The sequence below is a fragment of the Schistocerca piceifrons genome, chromosome 6 (genome assembly GCF_021461385.2).
Source record: "Schistocerca piceifrons isolate TAMUIC-IGC-003096 chromosome 6, iqSchPice1.1, whole genome shotgun sequence".
Classification (NCBI taxonomy): Eukaryota; Metazoa; Arthropoda; class Insecta; order Orthoptera; family Acrididae; genus Schistocerca; species Schistocerca piceifrons.
The window spans coordinates 445354957-445377706 of NC_060143.1; positions in this window are offsets into that span (position 1 = coordinate 445354957).

Consider the following 22750-nt stretch of genomic DNA (forward strand, 5'->3'; position numbering starts at 1 on the left):
AACAATGACACTTCCTTTTGCAAACGAGCTGGTAGAGTCGGTGTTTAAGCATTTTTACTTGTGAAACAAGTTAACTCGATGATCCCTCTTCTTTCCTAATCTTTCAGTGACATCGTCATATCACGTGTCTCAACTTTCAGGTATGGGCAATATTGGTTTTTCAATTGAGTTACAATTAAGTTCTGATAAGTAATAACGGGCCATACTGTTACTCAAATACCATTTTATACGTGTTAGACAAGAAATCTCAACTTTGTGCTAGCAGACGGCATTTACTGATGTAAGCTAAAAAGCAGCCACAAAATCACCGTAAGTACAAACCAACTTATTCTTAACGAACTGTCTTTCGATCTAAAAAGCAAATCAAAATATAAACAAACTTACTTACAGACCAATGATGATGCTTTACCTCAGTAAAACGAAACGCGTCTGGTTTTATAGTTGCAACGACGTATCAAAAATAGCCTCACGAAGTAATACTCTTTTCAACTGAAATGCTTGTTGCAGGAATGACAGCAATCGGACAAAACAGTTTGAATGCTTGTGGAAGAATGTGGTCCGTTTCATTCTCAATTATTCTTTTCATAACGTGTCCCAAAACGAAGGACTGACATGTCTCTTTATGCTGGCAGTGAAATAGTGTCACCAGTTCTACACGCAACTGTGAGCAATTGAAGGACGCTTCTTACGTTTGTAATAATGAATCCACGCAGTGTACATGGAAATGCTGTCCAGTTGCGAACTGAGCAGGTTCGCCTAGTTTAAGAAAGAGTACTTTTCACAATGCGAAAATCTTCTTTCCAGCTGCGATACAATACTGTCCAATACCTCAAAGAACATGTCTTTTTATTTTCACATTAGCGGTTGGCCAATGAAGTCATCCATCATATAAGCTCCATTTATGGAATCTTCAGCTTGCGAATTAATCGACAATTTCGTGGAATTTAAAATGTCGATCAATTTATCTACATTTCCTATGTTTTTCTTGTAAACTATGCATTCTGAGACATTACGTAAAATCGTGCATCATTGATTTTTTCCTGAAGAATTTTGAAAAGCAGTCCAGTTTTTAAAAATATGCTTCGGAAAACAGCAGAAAAACGACATTAAATGTAAGAAGGCTGTTTTTGAAACCATGGGCTTCTCTTGTAGTCGTTGCACTAGAATCTGGACTGTCAATTATTCTATTTAAAACGTCACTTATATCCGGACGGGCTTCATGAATGACAGATATTATTCTGACATTACAGTTGCATGTTATTTCACTGTTCGAATGAATGCATTTACCAACAGTACTTGGAGATTTGTAGTGCACTGGCAAGACCGGTGGAAGAAAGCAGGGATACCCTGAAGAGTAAAAAATTCTTACTGGTTTTATACAAGATCAGCTATCCTCCAAAGCTGAATTTAAACGATGTGCAAGACAGTGAGCAAAAGGAGTTTGGTGAACAATTTCACGGGCCTTAGCTTGCAGGCCATTTAATTCTCCTGCTAGAACGAAAGAACAATCGTATGTTTGGGCCACCAGTTTCTTCTTCATATCATAATTCTGAAACACGCCACTTAGCACAGTGAATAAAGCAGAAGCAGTTCTGTCTTTGTTCACAATGACACCAAGAAAATGTTCTTGAATGTCGGAGTCGTAGTTTCGTATGAATAGAGCATTGTGTCTTGTTTCTTTCTTCGTCCAAACAGCAGGCATAAAAGAAATTTCTATCCGAAATGGAATGTATGCATGCACAAATATCCTCATTTATCATTCAATTAGATCGTTCTGTATAGCTTTTGAAAATACCCAGAAATAGCGCACTTCCTTCTAGTGTGCTTTCAGATCTTCGTTTCGGATTAGCACAAGTTGTAAATGGCTCTGAAATTTCTCGGATTCAGGGAATCTTTTGTGTCATTACGACCACTGAAAACTAGCTCCTGCTTATGTAAGAGATTTGTGATGTCGAACAGAATTTCCGTGATGACTCTGATAGCTTTCACGTCATTGTTGTGTCTGATTTTCATCAGTGTGTGATGTCATTAAGCAGCTCTGACATATAAATACTTTTTGGATAGTTTTTCACATGCAAAACAACTTAGATGATCATTAGAAGAGGCATGCATTGTAAATCTCTTCACAGATTCTTCAGATAGTCGAAACCCTCGACTGACCACATTGTTGTTCTTGTGCTTTACAGCAAACATGGCCTGCAGAATAATTTTCTTTAGGAAGTCTAGAACATTGTCACTTGTGCTGCTCGCTATATTAGCTTTGGAATGCAAGTGCTTTGAACTTTTCTTTCTGAAGAAGGTGTTGGACGTCCTTGCCTCAAAATGTCATGTCGTACACATCTCCTTGAAGACGACAGCTCCTTCAAGACAATAATGATGTCCTCACTCGAAAGCATTACATCAGTACTTGTACAAGGTAAGGCTTCATTCGTATTCACTATACAGAGGAAAATTACTACACGTGGGACAAGCTAGAGGTGGAAACGGTGACACGACAACGACAGCCTGCACCCCTCTATTTCTTGTAGTGACATCATGGTTACTATGACAATCGAGCGTTGCAGATGGCGTGACACGTGCCTAGCATCTCCGCCATACATTTGCGCCTATACCTGACTTGGGTTAGGCTTAAGATTTCGCACTTTGACTTGCTCTCTATTGAAGACAATTTAGCAGGAATAACATAAGCTGACAGAAGAGCACAAAGTTTTGTTGTGAAATAATTATTGCTACTACTACTACTACTACTACCATTTCTACCACAGAAAAGTGAGGTGACACGGCCTCCCTTGCCTCCTCTTATAGCTGCCATTGGCACAGAACTGAAAAGCACTACAATGGTGAACAAAAATTGAGGAACAAAGTAACTTTCTTGTGATCCATCGCTGTTAAATAACAGTTCGATGAGAACTGTACCACATATAGAAGAAACTGCTAGAATATAGTACAGGAGGTAACTGAAAGAAATACACTATGAGACGAACAGAAATGACATTTTCATTCTGAGGTAATAACTACTCTGAAGTCACTGAGATTTACGATGGTCCACTACAGATTGCAAAAGGTGTGACATGGTTCTTAATTGGATGTGAGATCACCAAGGACACTCAATGCAGACACATGTGCAACTTTTCGTCCGGAAAAATCAGAGACAATAAATGTCTTTCTTCAAGATACGGAACTTTGGTGGTGGTGATGGTGGGGGAGGGACCGACCCACATGTAGCCATGTTTGTTTCGTTTACGCTGTAGAAGTTTTCGCTGGGAAGCCCGAACACATCCTCCATGTGGTCCTAATCTCTCCCCAAGTCATTTCCCTAGGATAAATGTATTAACAGATATGGTGATTACTTCTGGAATAATAAATGGTTTACATACATTTTTCCATTTGTCTCGTTTCATTTGGCTGTCCGTTATGCATGGGAACTCAATTCTTTAAAGAATCGAGGGTTTTATTGTTTCTTTTTTGTAACTGAAAACAAAAATTTCAAGGGCAGCGAGTCTTTTCCAGCCTTTCTCTATTTAAAGCAATATCTGTAATAATTTCCAAACATTCTGCTTCTTTGGTTATTTCACTGAGGCACAGACATTGTTTGATGCATGGGTAGCCAACGAAAGATTTTTTTAACAGTAAAGCAAATACTCGCTGCCTACAGTTTGTGGCCGAAGTTCGAAATGACACACAGCAGTTCACAGTGGATTTCAAAAAGGAAGTTAAAAGCTAGTGTCCATATCCAATAAGTAAAATGTAGTTTAACAAAATGGAAATACTTCAGATTTATTCTTCTAACGTCTGAAAATACACACAACTTTAAATCAATGATTTATTATTGTACTTTTGCTACAAAACTGTACCTAAGCTCATTTTATCTTTTACGGTCCTGTTGCTTTCAGATCAGAGCTTCCATTTCTTTATTTCTCCAAAAATGAATATCTGCCTCTGGCCCACAATGGATAAGTAAGACGCGTGCTTTAACGTCACCGGCCGTTAAATAGGATTTTATGTTTTACTTGCAGTTAATACGGAAGGCAATTTCGGGTTGCGAACTATTTTTACATTAAAATGAAAAGCAATGGCGGCAACGTTAAAGAAACTGGGGTCTCATTCATCAAATGAATGACTTAATTCTGAACTTTCACAAAAAGTGAATATAATTGCATCTGAAATGAGCAAAAATCCGCAGTTTTCGCTTGGAGAGCGAATCTTTTGGTAAAATTTGTTACTGAACGTAAATTTAAATATGTTTCCTTGCGGATATTAGTATTAAACTAATCAGTTTAATACTATGGACTTCGTAATGTTGCAGGTTCTATCGTATTCCACAAACAAATGACTACGGCACATGATATGGCGCACGTAAACTATAACAACAAAAGGAAATGCTTCCGTATTTAAGAATACACACAAAATTATGAATCTGTAAAGGAAGGACGGCTGTTTAAATAAAATGTGGTTAATCTTTAACAGTACATTTTAAAGAAATAAGTCAGCTTGCATGATTCCACATAGCCCAATATTTAAAACAAAAGATCCTCTACACGGAAACCGCGATATTCAAATACACTTGCTTGGTATTCCGATTTCTTAGACCAATTCCTGTTGCAAATGATTAAGTCCAAAAAAGATCTCCTAAGATAATTTCATCGAATACACATGAATCAAGAAATCGAGTGAGATAAGCACAATGGCAAAAACAACAGAGTAAAAAAAGAAAAAAATAGCGGTTCCCTTATGTCATTACTGTTAATACTAAATACAGATTATAATTTTTGTATGATTATCGATAAACAATCCAGTTGTATCTGGCATAGCTACATTATTTTGTGTAAATTTCGTATAAAGGTTGGGGATGTATAAAGTGCCCCCTAAACGCTGAGATAGGACTGTTTTGACTATTGGAAAACAACATATAACTATAATGACTTCATTTGTTGTTTTTTTAGTTCATGGGCATAAGTTCACAGTTTTACATGTTAAATGGATACCTCTTCTTTCCTTTCAGAAAAAAGCGATTAATTCAGTGCATTTACATTTACACTTGACTGTTATCCTTGTTATTTGACTGAGACATGTGTTCTAACTTGCACCCCGACTCTAATTACTCGTCACCATGTTCAAGGGTGGGCCCAAGGAAAACGTAGTAAAAAACTAAGGGATGAACGTACAGTTCGCAGTCTACTTCTCCTTTGAAACTTAATTGAATGTTTGGACAGCAAAGCACAATGACATTTTACGTGTTACAAGCCAGTACAAATATTGCAGGAATTCATAGGCATTTTGTCATGTCATTTTAAAAACTCATTAAATTCTGAAGTCCATAAAATGTTCATAACACATTTCAAGCACGATTACTACATAAAATGTTCAGTTTTTAAGCAATTCTTCCGTGTAAGAGTCCTTTGTCACAAAGCATTTCTTTTTTATTTTCGTTATGTGAGATTGTCATAAATGTTCTTTCTCACAAATCAAAATCATGTTTTTACAGAATTAGGTTTGATTAACAACGTCGGATACAATGAATTATAACTGCGATAATAGATCTTGAGACGGACTGCAGGAACGACGGTTCTTCCTGGTAGATGGTAGCCGACGCCAGGACATTTAGGTGTGGGCTGGAACATAGGAAGACACGCCAGGATTTGCAGCTGGCTTCAGGATGCAGGTGGCTAGGTCTTGATCATCCACAGAACAGCCATCTCGAGCATGGGGACAATGGAGTACTGTCGATTAAGCATTAATATACAATCACACAATTATGCAATTTGGCTGAATGAGGGTGCATTAATATATATATTTTCCTATGGAGACATATGATGATTGTTTATTCTGTTCGTGATGGTAATTTTAAGTTGTCCAAGTCGTCGTTTCTTTCCGTCTGCATCATGTTCGTTATTTGCTTGCAATGAGCATTGCAGTTTCATTATTGGCATGCTACGCTATCACTATTTGCACGCCGGCAGCTGTGGCCGAGCGGTTCTAGGCTCTTCAGTCCGGAACCGCGCTGCTGCTACGGTCGCAGGTTCGAATCCTTCCTCGGGCATGTATGCGTGTGATGTCATTAGGTTAGTTAGGTTTAAGTAGTTGTAAGTCTAGGGGACTGATGACCTCAGATGTTAGGTCCCATAGTGCTTACACCCTTTTTGAATTTTTGAACTTTTTGCACTACACAGCGTTCGGAGCTTACCGGTTGACAAGTCTCAATGTTTTGAAATGGTGCGAGTACTGGGCGATCACGTGGCTCACATTTCACAGCGACATGTCAAGAGCGTTGCGCGGAACATTGTCGAGTACGGTTTACGTTGCAGGCTGTGAACAATCGGTTCATAGTCGTGCGAGTTCCCTGGAACGGCTACTATGTGCTTTATCTAAGAGTTTCTACACGACATGCTGCACCTGCACACGCATTTTAACGCTTTACTGAAGGTAAGCGCCAAATTTACTACAGAATTTGTAACACTAGTATGGTCACTGGTCGCACAGTCTAGTTCTGTTGCACAGTTCTATTTATTGGCATTCGTTTTGTTACTTATTTGCAATTACATACAGTGTTTCGAATCAGATTACGTTGATATTGAAGCTATGCGTTTCATCTAACGCCCAAACTAGCTTGTTTGTTCGCTGTGTGGAGAGTGGTTGGGTAAGATATCACTTCACACTTCTTCTTTAATATTTACGTTGGAACATAGCTGTACACGAAAGTTAATTATATCAGCTTTTGCAATATCTTTGAAAATTCGCGATATGAACTTTGTTTAGCCATTATTTTATGTGTTGTGCTGCCGTGCTTTCAATATATGTGTTTCGATAGCATATGACATCCAGTTTATTTCTTTATTACAAGGAAAACCCAGTTCAATGGTCATTCCCAATCTAGTACCATACCGATAAGAAAGCACGCATAAAAATAACCCTAAAATGCAAAACTTATGTTCAAGGACATCAGTAAGAGCCGAAATAAGCATATAGTTAAACTGAAAGATAGATGACCTGAGCCCATTGCCTGCAGGCTAATGCATTAAGACAAGACATAAAAAAAATTGTTGAAATGGCTCTAAGCACTATGGGACTTAACATGTGAGGTCATCAGTCCCCTAGACTTACAACAACTTAAACCTAATTTAACCTAAGGACATCACACACATCCATGCCCGAGGCAGAATTCGAATCTGCGACCGTAGCAGCAGCGCGGTTCCGGACTGAAGCGCCTAGAACCGCTCGGCCACAGCGGCCAGCGACAAGACATCACCCTACGGAAATTGTGTCCTTTAGTATTTATGTACATGGGTACATATACTATTTGAGCAGTGTGCGGCTCGCGTTGATACTGTTCATAGCTCGGCATCTAGTAATAGCGATAGTGGCGTCTGGTTTTCTTAGTGCTTTCACTGGCGCCACTACGTTTGGTGACCTTGTCTGTCCGTGAGCAGCAGCAGCAGCGCTTATCGATAGCGCATACTGTGGTACCATCTTTGGAGCGGCCTCTAGCATTTCCGGGTCGTCGTGTGTCGGGCGAGTGGAGGTGGGAAGGAGCAGCAGTGAGGTTCGGACAGCCGCTACTCGCCCGACCGCTGGCGACACACATGCACTGTCCGAAGGAAGGATGTGGTCGCGAGAGTGCACGACCAGGTCAAGGGCCGGATTCAGTGAGTTTTAGTTGTATGGACCGTGATATTCGAGTAGCGCAACTTTCAACTGTGTGCGTGTGTGCGTGTGTGTGTGTGTGTGTGTGTGTGTATCCACCCGTCGAAGTGCCCTCGTGGCAATAAGTTGTCAGTCTACGATTTATACTGGGATCTTTCCCGTGTCTGACTTGAGTGGGGACGACCGTTGGTTGGTCGTTCGGTCAGTCGTCGCACGGACGACGTGCATTGGGTCTTCCGAAAACTTCTGGTTTCTCTGTGTTTGTGACGACTTATTAGTCGTCCGTGTTGTTTCACAGTGACTGGTTTTATTATTGTGAGTTGTTGGTCGAATTGTTTTCCCGGATCCGTGTGTATCTTGTGTTTTAGAATGAACAGTTGTTTTAATGCTGTCTGCGTACTGGATTTGGAGAGAGTGGCGAACAGATGAGTTCAGAGGCTTCGGATGGAGCAGCGAGGAGGTCAGCAGTGCGGGGGCAGGCCGGGACCGTTGGTGGCGTGCAGGGACTGTCGGACCGAGGGGCTGCAGCTGATGACTGAATGGCTCTGAGCACTATGGGACTCAACTGCTGAGGTCATTAGTCCCCTAGAACTTAGAACTAGTTAAACCTAACTAACCTAAGGACACCACAAACATCCACGCCCGAGGCAGGATTCGAACCTGCGACCGTAGCGGTCTTGCGGTTCCAGACTGCAGCGCCTTTAACCGCACGGCCACTTCGGCCGGCAGCTGATGACTGAACCCAGGACGTTTGGCGTTGAGTGAACCGTGTCCAGGACTGAAACGCCCACTGTTTTAGATCTCGCTGTAGTCTGCGTGTTTCTGCTCCCAGGGTCGATGAGACCAACCGCAACGAGTGGTGTCTGTCAGGTTGGCGGAAGCCAGAAGCCGCCTTCGACTCCCTGATGTTAGTTAGGATTTAGTATTACTCTTCTTAGTGTAGTGCCACCATTGATATTTTCTACCTTGTGGCCGCTAACGCCCCAGTTACCTGCCCCGGTGGTTAGTGTACTTTTCCGGCGGTATACCTCTCCTCGTCGTGTTGATGCTGTCCGACACGGCGTGTAGTTCGACAGCCTCTAGAATTGTACTGTGCATATGTTTTCGGAGGTATACCTTGGTTCTAATGTTTCCTTCGGCTTTGGGTGTGTTTCTGGAGACGTGGTGCTGTCAATCTCTTCGCCCTTACCTAAAAATATTCCATCGTTGTACCGGTGATCGGACGTTAGTGGGTCGATCGGCGCTTAAGCTACCCCTAGTGTGAGTTGCTATCCGGTTACGTGAGTACAACTTTGGCTGCCTGTCTCACCGTTTACACTGCTGTAGTCACCTTCCTCAGGTCGATCCAGGGAGCACTGTCTCTGGATAACTCCGTCTTATTTGGAGAAGTTGTCATAATAGTTTAAAATTTTCTCTGATGTTTTAACATGTTATTGCCTTCCCACTTGTAATTCCGGCCTTCAGTCGTTAATTGTCTGTAACACTACATGTGGCCTCTAGCCGACGAATTATTTTCAATTTTCTCTAAACAAGGCCTGCAGCCGTCACTGTAGACTGTTACAGTTCGTTAAGATTGTTCTAAAAGTTAATAGTATTTTAACATGCAGCTGCGTTCCTAACTTGTAACTCAGGCCTTCAGCCGTTGAGTAATCTGACAATTGCTTGTAACCTTCGGCCCCTAATAAGTTTGAATCCTTTCTTAATCAGGCCTTCGGCCCTTAATTGTTTATAACGTTGCTTGCGGCTTCCAACCGACAAATAATGTTCAATCTTGGTTTAGTAAGGCCTTTAGCCGTCACTATAGCTTGTTACAAGTTATTAAGATTATTAGGAAGGGTTGTAGTATTTTTAAAAGGTAATTGTCCATCTGATTGGTAATTCAGGCCTTCAACCCTTGTGAATTCTAATATTGCTTGTGGGCTTCAGCCCACGAATAATTTCGAACCTTCTTAATCAGGTCTTTAGCCGTTGGTTGTGTGTAACATTGCTTGTGGCCTTCAGCCGACAATAACCTGCAAATCTTCTAATAAGGATTTCAGCCGCCAGTGTAGTAAAATCTTCTAAAAATGATTGTTGCGAGTTTTGTTGTTAAAAAAATAAAGTGAATGTGTTTTCTGTGCAACGAACGGTAACTGATTAGCCCCGTGGACACCTTTCCTCCTTTCCCTAAGTGCCCCGTCTCACTATTATTGAAAACTTTTATTTGAGCTTGTGGTACATGTACCTCTGACATGAATAGTGCACTATTACTTACACCTAATCTCTAATTTAGAAGCCTACGTTTAGATGAACAATCATAAAACTAACACACTATCTACAAATTCTGTTTAGAAAACCGTATTGATATTTAAAATTTATTACCTGAGATGTCTTAATAAGACAGGTTCTTACCTTTACTAGTAAAATGGATTTTAGCAAAGTCATTATTAACTGTCCTTTGAATGCATTTCACGTTCTCTTTACAATATCCATGTAATTTCTTTCCGACCTTTCTTCTCACAACTAATTCTACTATTTACATGAATCTAGAAATCAAATATTTACACAGATATATACAATAGAAATGTTACATTTATGAAATAGAATTATTAAAATGTTTATGTGTATATAAACCTCTAATTTTAATTGATAGCGTTTGTCTGCCATTCCGCATTCTAGCATTTTCTTCATTTCTTGTCCACGACCTCTGTTTTTGTCCGGTGAATCGAGTAGGTTGTGTGACATTACGTTTCATGAGGCTAAACTAGCGTGTGATACACGTTTCTTTTCATTATATCTGGTTTTTGTGCAAAGACTTGTAGATATCTGTACAACAGACTGCACATCTCATTTCTCTGCTGCTCCCTTACGTAATCTGGTTGTAAAATCTTGTCTGCAAATATTGCCTCGATCTTGCTTTCTGTTGTCAACATTGGCACACTGGAGCAAGAGAACTACCGCCTGGCAGTGGAGCTTTCAATACCTACAAACTTGATTTTCACTCGCTGGTAGGCTTTGCCATGTTTTGAGAAAATTCAGAATTATATTTTTCCCATAACTGTAATATAGCATTTTCCTTCCGAGTAGTCGATTTTTGCGTCTTTCTCTATCAGAAATCCTCCACCAATAATACAAGTAGGCTGACAAATTCTCAATCTCCAAGAACTTGCAGTAAAGTGCTTCATTTCCTGTCAATATTTCCAACTGAGTATGCCAACTATTATTCTTCAACCTAGTTCCTATCGCACCAATAACTCTACAATTCTGGACTGGTAATGTGGAAGTTGTATGCTTCTCACATATTTGTGTAAACAAATTATGAGAATTAAAGTTCGCCAGTGCACTGATGACAATTATTACTGCTGTATGTACTTTGCCTGTTCAGCTTCAAATGAAGACTGTACAACTGTACTGTTTTTCTCTCTGCAGTCTTTTGTTTCATTCTGATATGACAGTGGCCTGACGTCTGACTGCTTGGTGACATGATGACTAGCGTACTCGTCGTCACTGCGCCGGTCGACTACTTCTAATGACGAAAATGGAGCATTGCCCTGTTGTGCACCAAGCAATCGTAATGATTCTTTCATATGAGCGCCTACCATCTGAGAACAAATAACGAACTCACTGCAGTGACGGAGACTAGCAGCAGCCTCATTACGAAATTCCATGCCATACGTGGGCTGCCTTATGCTCCACTAAACAAACGGTACAGTTTGGCGTGGTGTTGTCACCGTGAGGCGTGGATTGCTGTTGGATGGCATCGCACTGTGTTCATTGATGAATACAGGTTCTGTACAGCTCCAGATGACCATTGTCAGCGAGATCACTGATCTCACAACGTTTTGGAGAGGCACAGCAGTGTTACTCCTGACATCATGGGAATAATTGAGAACGACTTCAAGTCACAACTGGGAGTTATTTAGGGATGTCTGATAGCGCACCCATACGTCACTTACATCCCGCATCCCCATGTTTTATGTCTCGTGCGCCTGTATCACCCTGCCATTTATCAGTGTTCTTCCATACACATGTGTCTACGCGTCTTGGAGAGGTGGATTACAGAGTGGTGCAATAACTGTCGTCGTAGGAAACTGGACAGGAGTTGAAATGATTAGTGAAGAAGTTAACACGGAATACAGGCAATTTAGTCGTACTTCTCGTAGCATACGAAGACTCATAACAGTTAATGTAGCAAGAAATATAGCGTAACTCTCAGTGTAACTCTCAGTGTAACTCATGCACTACAGCATGAACGACAGGTGACGGAGCCACGACTAGGCGGGGGCGTAAGTAGGACCACGTAGCGAAGAGGCAGCAAGCGCGAGTGCGCTGTACCACCAGCCGTCCTACATCGCAGAAGCAGAGGTCGCTCATTGTACGGATTTGGTGGAGGTGCGGCTAAGTGGGCGTGCTCTATTGGGTCTGCCAGATCCTGCACAACCACTGTCGGCGTCTGACGGAAACTTGCAACTCCATTGCAAACTTAAAGACGCCAGTGAGTTGGTATTGTAACATGATAATGACGTTTGCTTTGTGGGGCTCTCAATTCCACAGTCATCAGCGCCCATACGAATTCCCAATGTTTACACAGCCCCAATTTTTACACTATACAATCTAGCCACTGTCACAAATGATGATGATGATGATGATTAAATCATGAGGACAACACAATGCTGCACTAGTATTAGTCTTAGTAGTAGGAAAGGGAAATTTCGTTAAAAATTCAGTAAAGGCGCAGTTGGGCGATGAAATCTGGGGTCACTGGCAGTGTGTTGTAATAGCCGGCAGCCATTAGGCCAGGCAGAGCAAACATGGTACAGAGCTGCAGTGGTGTAATGCACATACGAGTTGTTTGGAGTGAAGCAACAGTGAGGCAGGGAACTGCAGTGTTGCTTTTAAGTTATTGCGATTTATGAGTGAGGCAGTAGGCAAGACCTGGAAGTAGTGATGTGTAAGTGGTTGACGTATGGTAATTTACCCCTGCCGTAGGTTCTGTCTCTCTCTGACACTACATCAGAAGCGAGGGGAACAGCAGTATAAATAGGCACTTTTAGCTTGAGGGGTGCGCCAGGTCTGTTGAGGGTCGGGTCACACCTGTGCTGGTCTACGCTTATATGGGCCAGTCCGGCAGTGATGTTGTAAATAGTTTGTGCAAATCTGTACTTTGTTTCTATGTGCTTGTTTGGGCTGTATTCCGCCTCGGGCGACTCAACACTGGGGCAAGACGCAATCTCAGCCGAATACTGGGAGATTGCATGGTCTGTCTGAAGGAGGGCAGTGACAGTGATCTGCAGCGGGTCCAGAATGGGCCATGTTCATTTCCCACCTGTCGTCGCAGGGTCCGGGCGAGGGGTACGCTGGGGGAGGCGTGATAGCGCGGCAGCAACGCCAGAGACAGCGGCGGGTGTTGCCAAGCACCACTAGCGGCAAGTTGCAGCACCGCATCCAGGAGGGCGCGGGTTCAAGTCCGGTCCAGTCCTGGGAGCAGCGGCAGGCAGAGGGACACGGGTGACCAGTACATCCACCTTCGTCCCATGGTCGGACAGAGCAGGCAAACGGGGTGGAAAGCAGCGAGGACCACGGGCTGTAGCAGTCTCCGGAGTCGTGGGCAGCTACACGGCACAAGACGCGACGCCTCGGCGTGCGGCGACCGGGCGATCGCAGCTGGAGTCCAGCTGAGCAGCCTTGATGTCAGCAGCAGCGGTGTAGGCATGCCAGGAGTTGCTGAGCTGGTTGGACTAGCGGAACAGTGCACGCCAGGCGGGCCGACATTACACTTCTGCAAACTACCTGAATAAAGGGTTCGACCATCCATGGCCTGCAACAACAAACATCCAGTCCCTGGGCAGATAAAATCTTCAACCTGGCTGGGAAAGAAACCTGGGGCCCTGTGATCAGGAAGCAGCAGCGCTAGCCACTGGACCACGAGATGTGGACATATTGAAACATGATACCATACTGTGAACTGTATTTGTCAATGGTGAGGTACTCCAGCAGCCTGCTACAGCCCCATATCTGTTCTCCACAGTGCATGTGTGGGACCAGTTCGTGGGTCAGCTCTGTCCCAGTGCCACTAAGAGGGATTTCAAGGACCAGTTGCAAGTGTTGTGGTTCAGTTTACCTCAGGAGAAGGTACTCTTCCCAACCGAGCAATGCATGTATCCTGTGCAGAAGGCGTGCGAGGACATACAGTAAGTGGGATTATACTTCCATGTTCCTCATAAATTTGACTGGTTACTGTAATAGCGAGAAAAGTTTTCCATCGCCTCGGTTCCGAGAGTTCCGGAACCTGTACATAAAATTGGAATATAGATAAACATAAACAACATTTCCGGCCTTTTTATTGTTCACGAAACCACGCATTGCGTGATGTAGCACCATACAGCGGCCGGTCAGAGTGGCCGTGCGGTTCTAGGCGCTACAGTCTGGAGCCGAGCGACCGCTACGGTCGCAGGTTCGAACCCTGCCTCGGTCATGGATGTGTGTGATGTCCTTAGGTTAGTTAGGTTTAATTAGTTCTAAGTTCTAGGCGACTGATGACCTCAGAAGTTAAGTCGCATAGTGCTCAGAGCCATTTGAACCATTTTGAACCATACAGCGACAGTTTCAGATTTCTATACACACCGGTAACTATAATACCCAGCAGCACGTCTTCTTACATTGATCTATGCCTGTATTTGTTGTGCAATACCATCCACAACTTCATCAAGGCACTGTTGGTTCGGACTGTCCCACTCCTCAACAGCAATTCGGCGTAGGTCACTCAGAGTGCTTGGTGGGTCACGTCGTCCATAAACAGCTCTTTTCAATCAATCCTAAGAATGTTCGATAGGGTTCATATCTGGAGAACATGCTGGCCACTCTATTCGAGCGGTATCGTTATGCTGAAGGAAGCCATTCACAAGACGTGCACTATGGTGGCGTGAATTGTCTTCCATGAAGACGAATGACTTTCTGATATGCTGCCGATATGGTTGCACGGATCGACAGCCGTTACGGCGCCTTCCACGACCACCGGTGGCGGACGTCGGCCCCATGTAACGCCACCCCAATACAGCAAAGAATCTTCACCTTGCTGCACTCGCCGGACAGTGTGTCTGTGGCGTTCAGCCTGACAGGGTTACCTCCAAACAGGCCTCTGAGAATTGTCTGGTTGTAGGCATTCACTCATCGGTGAAGTGAAATTGATACCAATCCTGAGCGGTCCATTTTGTTGGGCTCATCTTCACCGCGCTGCATGGTGTCGTGGTTGCAAAGATGGAACTCGCAGTGGACGTTGGGAGTGAAGCTGGGCTTCAAGCAGCCTACTGCGCACAGTTTGAGTCCTAACACGACGTCCTGTAGCTGCTAGAAAAGCATTATTCAACATGGTGGCGTTGCAGTCAGGTTTCCTCCAAGCCCTAATCCGTAGGTTGCGGTCATCCACTGCAGTAATAGCCCTTGGGTGGCCTGAGCGAGGCATGTAATTTACAGTTCCTGTCTCTCCGCATGTCCTCCATGTCTAAACACCACCATCCTGGCACAAAGTAACAATGCGAACGCGATCGAACCACGGTGTTCACCGTCTAGGCATGGTTGAACTACAGCCTACACGAGACATGTACCTCCCTCCTGGTGGAATGACTGGAACTGGACTAATAGGCACTGCTCATGCATGGTTGTTTACATCTTTCGACGGGTTCAGTGACATCTCTGAACAGTCAAAGGGAACGTGTGTGAGACACAATATCCACAGCAACGTCTACCGTCGGGAGTTCGGGGTACAGTGGTGATGCAAAACATATTTTAAATGTATGCAGGAGTCGGTTTAATAATGAATAGGAAAATAGGAATGCGGGTAAGCTACTACAAACAGCATAGTGAACGCATTATTGTGGCCAAGATAGATACGAAGCCCACACCTACTAGAGTAGTACAAGTTTATATGCCAACTAGCTCTGCAGATGACGAAGAAATTGAAGAAATGTATGATGAAATAAAAGAAATTATTCAAATTATGAAGGGAGATGAAAATTTAATAGTCATGGGTGACTGGAATTCGAGTGTAGGAAAAGGGAGAGAAGGAAACATAGTAGGTGAATATGGATTGGGGGACAGAAATGAAAGAGGAAGCCGCCTGGTAGAATTTTGCACAGAGCACAACATAATCATAACTAACACTTGGTTTAAGAATCATGAAAGAAGGTTGTATACATGGAAGAACCCTGGAGATACTAAAAGGTATCACATAGATTATATAATGGTAAGACAGAGATTTAGGAACCAGGTTTTAAATTGTAAGACATTTCCAGGGGCAGATGTGGACTCTGACCACAATCTATTGGTTATGACCTGTAGATTAAAACTGAAGAAACTGCAAAAAGGTGGGAATTTAAGGAGATGGGACCTGGATAAACTAAAGGAACCAGAGGTTGTACAGAGATTCAGGGAGAGCATAAGGGAGCAATTGACAGGAATGGGGGAAATAAATGCAGTAGAAGAAGAATGGGTAGCTTTGAGGGACGAAGTAGTGAAGGCAGCAGAGGATCAAGTAGGTAAAAAGACGAGGGCTAGTAGAAATCCTTGGGTAACAGAAGAAATGTTGAATTTAATTGATGAAAGGAGAAAATATAAAAATGCAGTAAGTGAAACAGGCAAATAGGAATACCAACGTCTCAAAAATGAGATCGACAGGAAGTGCAAAATGGCTAAGCAGGGATGGCTAGAGGACAAATGTAAGGATGTAGAGGCCTATCTCACTAGGGGTAAGATAGATACCGCCTACAGGAAAATTAAAGAGACCTTTGGAGATAAGAGAACGACTTGTATGAATATCAAGAGCTCAGATGGAAACCCATTTCTAAGCAAAGAAGGGAAAGCAGAAAGGTGGAAGGAGTATATAGAGGGTCTATACAAGGGCGATGTACTTGAGGACAATATTATGGAAATGGAAGAGGGGGTAGATGAAGATGAAATGGGAGATACGATACTGCGTGAAGAGTTTGACAGAGCACTGAAAGACCTGAGTCGAAACAAGGCCCCCAGAGTAGACAATATTCCATTGGAACTACTGACGGCCGTGGGAGAGCCAGTCCTGACAAAACTCTACCATCTGGTGAGCAAGATGTATGAAACAGGCGAAATACCCTCAGACTTCAAGAAGAATATAATAATTCCAATCCCAAAGAAAGCAGGTGTTGACAGATGTGAAAATTACCGAACTATCAGCTTAATAAGTCACAGCTGCAAAATACTAACACGAATTCTTTAGAGACGAATGGAAAAACTAGTAGAAGCCAACCTCGGGGAAGATCAGTTTGGATTCCGTAGAAACACTGGAACACGTGAGGCAATATTGACCTTACGACTTATCTTAGAAGAAAGATTAAGGAAAGGCAAACCTACGTTTCTAGCATTTGTAGACTTAGAGAAAGCTTTTGACAATGTTGACTGGAATACTCTCTTTCAAATTCTAAAGGTGGCAGGGGTAAAATACAGGGAGCGAAACGCTATTTACAATTTGTACAGAAACCAGATGGCAGTTATAAGAGTCGAGGGACATGAAAGGGAAGCTGTGGTTGGGAAGGGAGTAAGACAGGGTTGTAGCCTCTCCCCGATGTTGTTCAATCTGTATATTGAGCAAGCAGTAAAGGAAACAAAAGAAAAATTCGGAGTAGGTATTAAAATTCATGGAGAAGAAATAAAAACTTTGAGGTTCGCCGATGACATTGTAATTCTGTCAGAGACAGCAAAGGACTTGGAAGGGCAGTTGAATGGAATGGACAGTGTCTTGAAAGGAGGATATAAGATGATTATCAACAAAAGCAAAACAAGGATAATGGAATGTAGTCTAATTAAGTCGGGTGATGCTGAGGGAATTGGATTAGGAAATGAGGCACTTAAAGTAGTAAAGGAGTTTTGCTATTTGGGGAGCAAAATAACTGATGATGGTCGAAGTAGAGAGGATATAAAATGTAGGCTGGCAATGGCAAGGAAAGCGTTTCTGAAGAAGAGAAATTTGTTAACATCCTGTATTGATTTAAGTGTCAGGAAGTCATTTCTGAAAGTATTCGTATGGAGTGTAGCCCTGTATGGAAGTGAAACATGGACGATAAATACACTCCTGGAAATGGAAAAAAGAACACATTGACACCGGTGTGTCAGACCCACCATACTTGCTCCGGACACTGCGAGAGGGCTGTACAAGCAATGATCACACGCACGGCACAGCGGACACACCAGGAACCGCGGTGTTGGCCGTCGAATGGCGCTAGCTGCGCTGCATTTGTGCACCGCCGCCGTCAGTGTCAGCCAGTTTGCCGTGGCATACGGAGCTCCATCGCCGTCTGTAACACTGGTAGCATGCCGCGACAGCGTGGACGTGAACCGTATGTGTAGTTGACGGACTTTGAGCGAGGGCGTATAGTGGGTATGCGGGAGGCCGGGTGGACGTACCGCCGAATTGCTCAAGACGTGGAGCGTGAGGTCTCCACAGTACATCGATGTTGTCGCCAGTGGTCGGCGGAAGGTGCACGTGCCCGTCGACCTGGGACCGGACCGCAGCGACGCACGGATGCACGCCAAGACCGTAGGATCCTACGCAGTGCCGTAGGGGACCGCACCGCCACATCCCAGCAAATTTGGGACACTGTTGCTCCTGGGGTATCGGCGAGGACCACTCGCAACCGTCTCCATGAAGCTGGGCTACGGTCCCGCACACCGTTAGCGAGGTGTGGGGAGCGATCTCCTACACTGGCCGTACACCACTGGTGATCGTCGAGGGGACACTGAATAGTGCACGGTACATCCAAACCGTCATCGAACCCATCGTTCTACCATTCCTAGACCGGCAAGGGAACTTGCTGTTCCAACAGGACAATGCACGTCCGCATGAATCCCGTGCCACCCAACGTGCTCTAGAAGGTGTAAGTCAACTACCCTGGCCAGCAAGATCTCCGAATCTGTCCCCCATTGAGCATGTTTGGGACTGGATGAAGCGTCGTCTCACGCGGTCTCACGTCCAGCACGAACGCTGGTCCAACTGAGGCGCCAGGTGGAAATGGCATGGCAAGCCTTTCCACAGGACTACATCCAGCATCTCTACGATCGTCTCCATGGGAGAATAACAGCCTGCATTGCTGCGAAAGGTGGATATACACTGTACTAGTGCCGACATTGTGCATGCTCTGTTGCCTGTGTCAATGTGCCTGTGGTTCTGTCAGTGTGATCATGTGATGTATCTGACCCCAGGAATGTGTCAATAAAGTTTCCCCTTCCTGGGACAATGAATTCACGGTGTTCTTATTTCAATTTCCAGGAGTGTAGTTTGGACAAGAAGAGAATAGAAGCTTTCGAAATGTGGTGCTACAGAAGAATGCTGAAGATTAGATGGGTAGATCACATAACTAATGAGGAAGTATTGAATTGGATTTGGGAGAAGAGAAGTTTGTGGCACAACTTGACCAGAAGAAGGGATCGGTTGGAAGGACATGTTCTGAGGCATCAAGGGATCACCAATTTAGTATTTGAGGGCAGCGTGGAGGGTAAAAATCGTAGGGGGAGACCAAGAGATGAATACACTAAGCAGATTCAGAAGGATGTAGGTTGCAGTAGGTACTGGGAGATGAAAAAGCTTGCGCAGGATAGAGTAGCATGGAGAGCTGCATCAAACCAGTCTCAGGACTGAAGACCACAACAACAACATTATCATATAGCCCTCAACCTGTGAGGTATCATTTCGTTTTCTCCTTCTCTTCTGGTGCTTACATTGTTTCGTCAGCATTGTGTACCAGGCAAGAAATACTCATTAAGTACCACGAGAGGCCGCCACCACACAAGCGGGTGACCGTCAGCTCAATACACCAACATGCAGACGGCGTCTGCAAAACACACACTTCTTCCTGCTTTGGCAGTACTTCCACCGTGTCGCGCACGTCTGCCGAAAGTGTGAACAGCCAACAGAGCCTGCTGTCAACAGCAGATTACTTCACTTCACTCTTAGGAGGACGGACACGAGATGCCTCGAACACTCTTGAGGAAATCACGGAAAGCGCCCTGCTTGATTTCACAGAAACCTAGCTCATTGTAAGGGCAGTCAAAATAGATGAACAAGTGTGTCAGCTTATCCGTAGATACTCGACATTTTCTGAGAAAGGTCGAACTTTTCGACGTAATACTTATGTCTTTAAAGCGCGCGACAGTTTCAGTCGAAAATGGTGGCGTAATGGCTAGTGTCGCGAACTCTCAGTTTTGCGCCTTGCGTTGAAACCTGATTATTGTTTTTGTTTGTTTCTATTTTTTTCATTTATCTACCTATGTCCGTAGAAGGATACTACATGAATGTTTCTTATCAAATTAGAGGATACGACGGCGTTATATTAATTGTAAAATTACAACTAGGTTTCGCAATGAGTGTCATACATTTATAATGTAATATATACATGTGAATGGTATTTCCAGGAGTTAAAATCTTTTTAAATTCTCATATTTTTGTATTTCACTCTTACATAAATTCCAATAATTTTCTCTTACGTTCATTCTTAAAGAAGATTTTGCACATTCCATTCAGTGATACCGATCGGAGAAACATTCGAAACGTAGAACTTTCGAACACAACCAGCATCGAGCAAAGGCAGATTTCCCACACTAACATTTTTTCGCATGAATCTCACTTGGGAAAGAAACATCGTTAAAATTGATGATCTTACACGTTGCTAATAATTTAGCTGCAAATCACGCATAATGGATTACTTCACCGAAAACTGGCGCTTGCAATTGATTATGAATCAAGAACAATTAAGGAATTTCACGGAAAGCAGTTTCATATAATTTTCAGATTAATTAATTTATTTTTAAACTCATTTACCAGACATACAACGAGTAGACGAATAAGGAAAACGTTATTTCAACACACAATAGGCAACATTCGTGTAATAATCTTCTATGGACGTGGGAAGATAAATGAGAAACAGAAAATTAAAATCGGGTTTCGAACACATGGCGTGAACGTCTGAAGCCGCTTCAGTTGAACTATTCACTAGCTCAAAGGTACGCAAAGTACCTCGAAAACAAAGCTTGTCGTTTCCTGATACACCATCATCTAAATATAAGCAGAGACACGTGTTCGCTTATTTTGACTCTTCTTTCACTGTGTGAAATTTCTGGGAAATCAGTTTCTGGCACTTGCTGAGTTCCCCTTATTAGTCAGGTACGCACTAGCAATTAATACCGGCCAGGGCCAGCAGACAGTTCAGTTAAGTATTCTGAAGACTATCTTCAGATTTCAGTCACTATTTTCCTAGAACTAGATCCAACCCAGAATTTCTGCAGTAACACACTCCGTTATGCATTCAAGATCAAGGACTGCCAAGCGTCAGCAGAGGTGTTTTAGACGTCACTGTATCAGGTATAGGACATCTACAGCCATGCATCAAACTACATCATAATTAAGTGCCATTTTGTAACATTCTGCTTATAAAATTTATATGTTATTTTTTATTGTGCTGTCACATCTTTTTTTATATTGCCACCTTATCAAACAAGGCGTGCAAATCATCCACCATCAAGAAACTATAGCACGGAAAAAGTTTTCTTCTACCGCGAATGATTGAGCTGTATTAACAGTAGCGTCAGTTACTACATTCCCGACAGTAAGGCAGTGTATATAGGATCAGCGGCGAGTGCATGCGGTCCTTGCCACTTTCGTCCGATACATACGGTTGCGTTGCAAGCAAGTCATTCACAAAGCGTTAGATTCTAGCTAATATCAACAATGACTTTGCGGTGATATGATAATTTGTTTCAACTTTTTTATGCACCTTTGATTGATCACATATTTTTGTCTTTCTGTCTTATTTTTTTTAACATTGCATTTAAACGGAAATCACCGATCATTCGCTTGTTGCACCGTCTTTGAACATCTAAATCATGAATGAGGCTACTAATGTGTATTGTCGCAGTAAATTAAATGTGACGCTAAAAGCCACTGAAGTCTGGAAACACTTCAAACGAATTACAGTTTGCTTAGGGATTACGTTCAGTGGTTAGTTTAATCGCTGGCCAAACAACGCCATTGGAAAGCATGTTATGTTAATGCACTTAATATAATAAACTCTGTAATTATACACTGTAGCCACGATGTTTCATATTTTGAGAGTATGTCAAAGTTTTCATTAATATGATATTATTGGCTTTGACCGAGTTAAAAAAATACGTATTCTCAAAACTATTGTCCATATCATTACAGTATGGACCAAAACAAGAAGAAATTGTCTGGTAAACATGGCCTCTAAAATGCATAGCTTTATACCTGTCAGCACCTGTTCCGTAGAAGAGATATGTTTCATAACGATGAAGATGAACACAGCTCATGGCTCGTGAGATACGCACTTTAGAACCCATATCTTTTTGACATTCTTTCTTGTTTTGCCCTATACCATCAGCTCTCCAAATAAGGAAATCAAAGAGCTTGCTGCAGAAGAAATTTTGCTTCAAACGATAGTTCCTGCCCTATACGTGAGTACTGACCATTCCATCTGCGACACCCTGTGCAGCCGGCCGCGGTGGCCGAGCGGTTCTAGGCGTTTCAGTCCGGAACCGCGCGACTGCTACGGTCGCAGGTTCGAATCCTGCCTCGGGCATGGATGTGTGTGATGTCCTTAGGTTAGTTAGGTTTAAGTAGCTCTAGCTTCTAAGGGACTGACGACCTCAGATGATAAGTCCCATAATGCTCAGAGCAATTTGGACCATTTTTGAACACCCTGTGCAAATACTATTGACCGGTACTTACGTATGTGGAACGATGAGAGAATCAGTCTACGGCTGTTTATCACTTTGTAACATACACCTCACTTGCTCTGTTTCGAAGTGAACGTAACCGCAGATAGTAACCTTGATGGCGATTTATTTGGTTACAAATATGCAACTAGTCGCCTTTTGGGATTTTTATACGATGCATTTTCTGTACCATTAACTACTCTCCTATGCTCTTCATCAGATGGAGGTGTTACAGGAACATTATCTGGAAAATACGTATCTAGACTGTGATCGGGGTGCTGGCGGAAATTTATGGTAAAGAAAAGTTAGTGAAACGAAAAGCTTCTTACGTTTTGGGCAGTTACAACACAGTGCCTCGTTGCGTCCATGGCAAATC